General features: G+C 35.6%; 1 protein-coding gene across 1 annotated transcript in view; it reads right to left on the reverse strand.

The window, feature by feature from the left end:
• Positions 1-3638, reverse strand: part of LOC306852931 (gamma-aminobutyric acid receptor subunit alpha-2) — a gene marked incomplete at its 3' end in the record, with an annotated part of 70678 nt that extends 67040 nt beyond the window's left edge. The window contains exon 1 of the mRNA XM_079390045.1: positions 3539-3638. The remainder of the gene's footprint in view (positions 1-3538) is intronic.
• Between the last annotated feature and the right edge of the window lie 3980 nt (positions 3639-7618).

The raw sequence follows: 7618 nt of genomic DNA on the forward strand, positions 1-7618 counted from the left end.
GTTTATATACTAAAAATATATGAATATAAATATATGCATGTAAATACATGTAAATATTTTCAAATATATACTGTATGTGTGTGTATTTATATATACATAATAAATATACACAGCACACACACACATTGTGAAAAAAAAACTTGGATGCTATTAATCGTTTGACAGCACTAGTACTAATCAATATCAACTAATTGTAAAGTGTTTAAAAATATATATTTCGTTCCCTCAGATGTAATCACAAAATCATTTAAGATTTGCTTATGAATTAGTCAGGGCAGTCGTGACCTAATGGACAGAGAGTCAGACTTGTAACATGAAGGTCGTGGGTTCGAGTCTCAGGTTCGGCAGGGATTGTAGGTCGGGGGAGTGAATAATGTTCACTACTGTGTGTACACTTGGATGGGTTAAATGCAGAACACAAATTCTGACTATGGGTCACCATACTTGGCCACACACCACTTCCCTTCCCTTTCCCTAATTTAGAGCATCTGCTCAGCTGAATTATTGAAATGAACGACTCAAAAACAAACAAATGAAACATCAATATTACTCCAAGAGCACTACGGTGGAGACAAATGCTACCAAAATTTGCACGTGTCTGGGAAACCCTGAGGTTTGCAAATCATGTGACTAGTAACAGTAATTCTTGTGAACAAGTCATTGATTCGACTATTGATTATTTTGATGAAATGTTGACAGGATGCTGCTAGAAACCCACAAACGAATCTTTGACCGTAAATTGAACTCAGGATTAATGAGCGGACCTGGGGTCAAAGGTCATGGGTTAAAACTGAGCCGAGAGAAAGCGACTGAGAGGACCAGAAGATAATTAAAATTCAACACGTGTCGAGAGCAAACAGCTCATTTAACTGTACTGTTAAAAACTGTTCAAAGGATGTGAAGAGATGAAAAGATTCAGTCCTCCTCTCTCCTGAAAATATGCACCTTGTCTTTGAACGGCTGAAACAGTATTATTTATTCATTCTGCTTTGTCTTTTCAAGCTCTCGTATCACCACCAAAGTGTCAGCGACAGGTACGTTTTATACCAGCTGGTTCTTTAATATGCTAAGACCAGCTTGAACTTCCTTTGAGCTCTAAACACAAAACCGTGAAGGCCCTTACCTGCCTGGAAGAATACTTCATTGCTCATGCAATTCAATGCCTTTGTTTCATTTCAGTATACATTTCATTGTGGTATATTTTCTGTAAAATTGAAATGACTGTATATACAGTATGTCAATGTCATGTGACACTGAAGACTGATGTAATGAAAATCAGCTTTGCATCACAAGAATAAATTACATTTTAAGTTATTTTAAATTGTTGGAGGAGGGACTCTCCTGCTGTTCAGGTTTTATGACCATGTTACCACATTTTAACACTGGTGATTGTGATTTTTAGCAATTGCAGCTCTTTTATGGATGCTGGCTTTGTGAATTCTCTGTGGTCGGTATATTTGAGTAAGATATTGAAGTTTGCTGTCTCTTTATCGAGTAGTTGTGTGTCGTTTGGACACAATCCATCTTAGTGTTTGACAGTCCTTATCATTCACTTTCAGTTTTTGCTCACTTTTCTTCTTCACTGTCAAGTTTTGCCATGTGTACGCAATCACAATCGTAAAGACTGTTGTTCTTAAAACACCAAAGAATTGATCTCTAATGGTAACAGGCACTCTTGCTAAATGGGCTTTTTGGAAGTCTGACAAGCCACCATTTCACTGACCACTTGTACTAACAGCTGCTGAACACAACTTATACTATACTGTTAAACAACCTAAAGAATGTAGATAACAAAAAGTAATTTCATTTTTTTTTTATATATTAGCCTACAAAAATTATATAGATCCCTATAATGAAGGGTGTGCATATTTGGTCCAACCCCTATGTGTGTACAGTGTGTGTGTATGTATATACAGTATATATATACTGTATAAATAATCCATAATATATAATCCATGACTGTGCATATTTTGTATATATATATATATATGTAGGCTATGAATATAATCCATTACTTTTTTATTATTATTTTTTTTGGTGAAGATTGTTCAGTAGTCCCTTATTTGTCCTGAACAGTTAAACTGCTTGCTGTTTTTCAGAAACATTCTTCAGGTCCCTCAGATTCTTTTGCATATTTGAACCCTTTCCAGCAGTTACTGTATGATTTAGAGATCTTTTTACACTGACAACAACCGAGAGACTCATACGCAACTACGAGAAAACATGATGTATTAAGAGCTGAGGGTGAAAACGTTTGAACCGGATGATGGTGTCAATTTTTCTTATTTAAATATATATATTTATTTATTTATTTATTTCTCCCCCCCATTTAGCACTGCACCTTCAGAAGCTACAGAAGATGCTTACATGTTTCACAGAAGACAAAATAAATAAATACATTTACCCTGGTCTTCAAATTCAAAAAATGTTCAAATAATAAAACACTGAATTTTTAAAAAATAATATTGAAATTTGCAGGTCAAATGGTCTGTCTCATCTCGCTCAAGTAGAAAATGGGGTTCAAAATGTGATGCCCCAATTTCTGCTTTTATTGGTTGAATGAATATTTTTTGTGAACTGAATCAAATTAATCAAACTATTTAAGTGAATCTAATAATTCAAATGAATAAAGCGATTCAACATAATCAGATGATTCAAATGAACCAAATGAATCAGACTCCCTACTACCAGTTAACTGATCTGTTAAAGCAAAAAGTAGCTCAGATCATTTGGTCTTGGAAGAATTTGACGAGAAACATTTGAGTCCAAGAGATCTGACTTTTGATTGCAGACTGAACACAATTTGAGACATTGCAATCTGTTCTAAAACCCCAGAGTAGACAAAAGTGAGATTACAGGGGTCTTTTTCTCAGGAAAGAAAAAGTTCAGCAAAAGTCTCCATTAATTTCATTGATGTCTAGGAGACATTAAAGACATTTGCGATTTTCTTTTCTATGATACTGCTGTGAGCTCACAGTCCTTCTACGCCTATTAAAGGATGAATGACTACAGCAGCAGACAAATCCATAAGGTTCAGTGAAATCCTGCATATCGTTATGGCCTTTGTTAGCTAAACTAATCTGCTAATGGAAAAAGGTCAGTGACACTTAAGTAGTGACAAAACACCAAAGACAAAACATTTAAAAAATGCCTTCTTTTATGCCAGTCAATAGAGAGCTGCTTTATAATAGCACCACATACATGACCACATAAATCAATAAAAACAGGTACTCTGTATCTCTCTTTATTCTGGGCTAATGTACTTCTGTTGTCACTATAAGCACTATAATGTGTTCCTGCCTTTATCATCACAACATCAGACACAAACTACACCGATAACCACATAGATACGAATGCACTGAAGGTCTTTGTTTAAATCCATTACGCTACAGATTTAGTGATGTTTGAGGAAAGATAAACTCGATTCTGGAGAAGAGAAGAGATGATTTCAGCCTTCACATATGCTCTCATTACGGCATCCTTTATCTTTCCCGGGATATCAAAGGCAAGCCATTTAATTCAGACACTACTAACTCACCTCCCAGTCCGGGTCTCAGCCGGTTGTCGTAGCCATCCAGCAGGCGGTCCAGGATGCGTGTGAACAAGGTGATGTTATTTTTGAAGGCATCTGTTGTGGCATCTGCGGACACTGACCTACAAAACAAAGTCGAGAGCATGTGTGTGAACTTAACAGTCTCATGAATAGCATGGGAAAGACTTCAAAGACATCAAAAATGAGAACGGCGAAACTACAGACTGAGTGAAATGAGGAATTACCTGATCTTCGCAATGTTCTTGACATCTTTTAGCACTTTATTGATCCTAGTTTTATACGCTGCGGGGTTACAGCTCTCATCTAAGATGTTCTGAGAATTATTGCACCAGATTCAAATGAAATTTTAAATAATTTTAGCTGTCAGACTTGTGGAAAGCTACTCTGAAGACAACCCCATAGTCAAACTAGCCTTTACAATTAAGTTTTTGACATGTTTTGGTTAGTAATCAGATTGCATCCTTTAGAAAATTAATAAAAAAAAAATTCATAAAAACCATGCAATAATAAAACGTGTCGTGGCCTAATGGTTAGAGAGTCGGACTTGTAATCCAAAGGTTGCGGGTTCGAGTCTCGGGCCGGTAGGGATTGTAGGTGGGGGGAGTGAATGTCCAGCGCTCTCTCCACCCTCAATACCACGACTGAGGTGCCCTTGAGCAAGGCACCGAACCCCCAACTGCTCCCCGGGCGCCGCAGCATAAATGGTTGTCCACTGCTCCGGGTGTGTGTTCACGGTGTGTGTGTGTTCACTGCTGTGTGTGTGCACGTTGGATGGGTTAAACGCAGAGCACGAATTCCGAGTTTGGGTCACCATACTTGGCAGTATGTCACTTCACTTTCACTTTAAAACACTGAACAAATGCCATAATGATTAATTTATTGATACAATTGTAATTAATAAATGGTTTAAAATGAGTTAAATTACAAAATTAATTAAGAAAATGGCATGCAGGCAATTTTATGACTTTTATAAGTATGATTTTTGAAACACTACATAATGACACAAGAATGTTACGCATAATGATAGATAACATTGTTTAACAAAATATTTGGTAACACTTTATTTTGATAGTCCACTTTAGACATTCTACTAATAGTAAGTAACTTTGCAACTACATGTCAAATAGCAGTCATTAGAGTATTAATAGAATGTTTGCTTAATAACTTCTAACAATTTATTTTGATGGGTCCACAACATACAACATACTGACTATGAGAAACTTTGCAAGTATATGTCAACTTATTCTACTAACCCTAACATTCTACCCTGAGAGTTAGTAGATATGTAGTTGCAAATTAATGAGAATTAGGTGACATGTAGTTACGAAGTTACTTATAGTTAGTAGAATGTCTAAAGTGGAGTACCAAAATAAAGTGTAACCAAATATTTAAATAAATAAATAAATACATAAATACATACAACATGCAGACAATTTAATAACTTTTATAAGTAATGATTTTTAACCACTTTGTTATAAAACACTGAATCAAAAGCATTATATGCAAAATAATTTAAAATATTTATTTTACAAATAAAATCATTTTAAGCAAACACACACACACACTCACTATTTTTAAAAGCATTTTTAAAGTCTAATTGAATTGTTCTGCTGAAACAGGATTTCCCAATGCTTGAGAAAGAAAGAACTATTCTAAGAGTGTGCTTTGATTACTGCCTTAGAATGCTTGTGCACAACACAATGAAACATGAAAACAGCAAGTGTTTTGTCAAACTACATTGCTACTTTTTTGGAAAAGTATCCTTCCTTCCAGAAATATTAGTTTTAGTGCTAACTCCCCAACACTGCTGTGATGTGATTAGAGCACTCTTTCACATGTTCTACTTACAGGAAAGTTTATGTGAAACGCTTCTCAGGAATATAATTAACATACTTAAACATAATTGGCTTAATTAGCATAAGCAATCATGCATGCATTATGAGCTGACTGTTAAAACCCTTTAACTCGCACTGTTTCAAAGCCTATGAGCGGATGATTGAGAAAGCATTTAGAGGCATCATAGGTGCATTTTCTTCCAAAGCTACCTTCTAAGGATACATTTTTTGGACAAATAGCATGCATGCATGCAACAAGCTAAATAAAAAAATAAGAAAAAATATCAGTTAGATCATCAGTTAGATTTTGAGCTGTCGAGCTAATGAAGTTGTTGCCTACATAGAGCGTTCCAAATCAGTCAGTTAGGATGCTGCAGTGCAAGGCAGCTGTCTATGTAGGCAGCAGTGAGGCAGCTCACAAGGTTTTGGAACAAAGCCATAGATCATAAATGGACATGACTGAGCAAGTTCTTCTGAATGTGATTTCCGTCCAAAATGCTCCAAAGTAGCTCAGCTGGAATATTCAGCATATGTATAATTCTGCGCTCTGCCACGGGGTAATACCTCATTATAGAGCACATATGAAGCTAATTCCTACATAAGCCTCACATACATTGAGAGTATTTAATAGCTAATTATACAGCTTTGAAGCCGGTCATACTGCTATACCATCTGTGGGAGCACAAAGCAACCTGAAGGGACAGTATCGACCCATTTAGAATTATAGAAAGCACTCTGTTTTTATGGTTCCTCTACAGTTGGAGGACAAACCTCCCCCTAGCGCTCCTTTCGCGGGGCGCATCCATGCGTGACCCAGATTAGAGGGAGGTTTATCTGATGCTATCCTGATTCCAGTTATTCAGAGTGAATTCACTGCTCGTGGAAACCAGTAAAGCATATTTCATGAATCGACTTTATGACACAAACAGGAGGATTGCTTATCACATGAATTATCTAGATTTATATGATATTGGTTTATTGATTGGTTGCCTATGGCACGATGTGACCATGTTCATTCCCAGGAGAGGGTCTAAGTCGATGATTTAAAATGAATAAAAGGTTAACAGGCTATCATATTAAGTTCCAATTAACTTGGCAGTGAACCTGCAGTTGAGTTTCATAGAGTGGTCAGAGTAATTATAATCCATGTGGTCACTGTTTAATCATGGCTTTGCAACAAAATCAAGGTTGCCCCTCTTTATTATTGTTTGATCAGGATAACAACAAGCAAAATTTCGACCAAAACACTCAATGGGCACTCCAAAACACATACATGCACAAAGCTGTTTGTACTTTCCACAATACTTGCAATAAAACAATCTGCATAAAAACACACAAAATGCTAGCCAATTTAATATATAAACATTAATTTCAATGAATTTGTGCCTTACATAAACATCAATATCTATGAAAAGCAATTTTCTTGTTCAAATTAAACAAAGTATTTCATATTTTATAATAGTTAGAGACCCTTAATTTGAAATGGCAGGTTTTTCATTATTATGAATAGGCTTCTGAAATGAGGGTTTGGAAATTCATGATTAGTCTATTAAGTGTCATTCACAAATTAAACATATTATGGAATATTCTGAAATAACGTTTTTTTTTTTATATTACAAAATAGCCTACTATTTTCCCTAGGCATAAGTCGTGTTCATATATGTTAAGATACATTTATATATGCAAATATGTACATTTTTGTATCGTGTTAAATAAACAACCTTTTGACAAATCGATATGGCAATTACAAATCAGAGATCGCAATTACAAAAATAGGCTAAGTGACATTTTCTGTAAGACTTTTGATTTTCTATGTTTAATAAGATGTTTAATATTCAGTAGGGTTGTGCATAATTCGAATTTTAAACGCTTGATTGGGTAGGCTACATGTTTCTAGTTTTTAGTAATAATAATAAAAAAAAAATAAAAAAAAAATCAGCCTTTGCACCTGTAGTACCTCTCCTGAATGAGAAAGCGCTCCTCATGGTTTCACGCTGTTCTGCACCACCTAGAGGATTCATTACTGTTCATGTACAAAAATCAACGATGAAGCCTCTCACAAAAACCAATGCTAATTTGCATGAATTAAACTTGCAATAATTAGTCCTCATCAAATAAACATGAAGCCAATCTTTGTCATTCCTTGTCAGCGGAGCGATTTCTTTCGGTGACCACCGGAGTCGTGCGCGTAAAAGTCTCCAGTTACGCACGGAGACAAGAGGTTTCACGT

This window comes from Barbus barbus, assembly GCF_936440315.1.
Source record: "Barbus barbus genome assembly, chromosome: 33".
Lineage (NCBI taxonomy): Eukaryota > Metazoa > Chordata > Actinopteri > Cypriniformes > Cyprinidae > Barbus > Barbus barbus.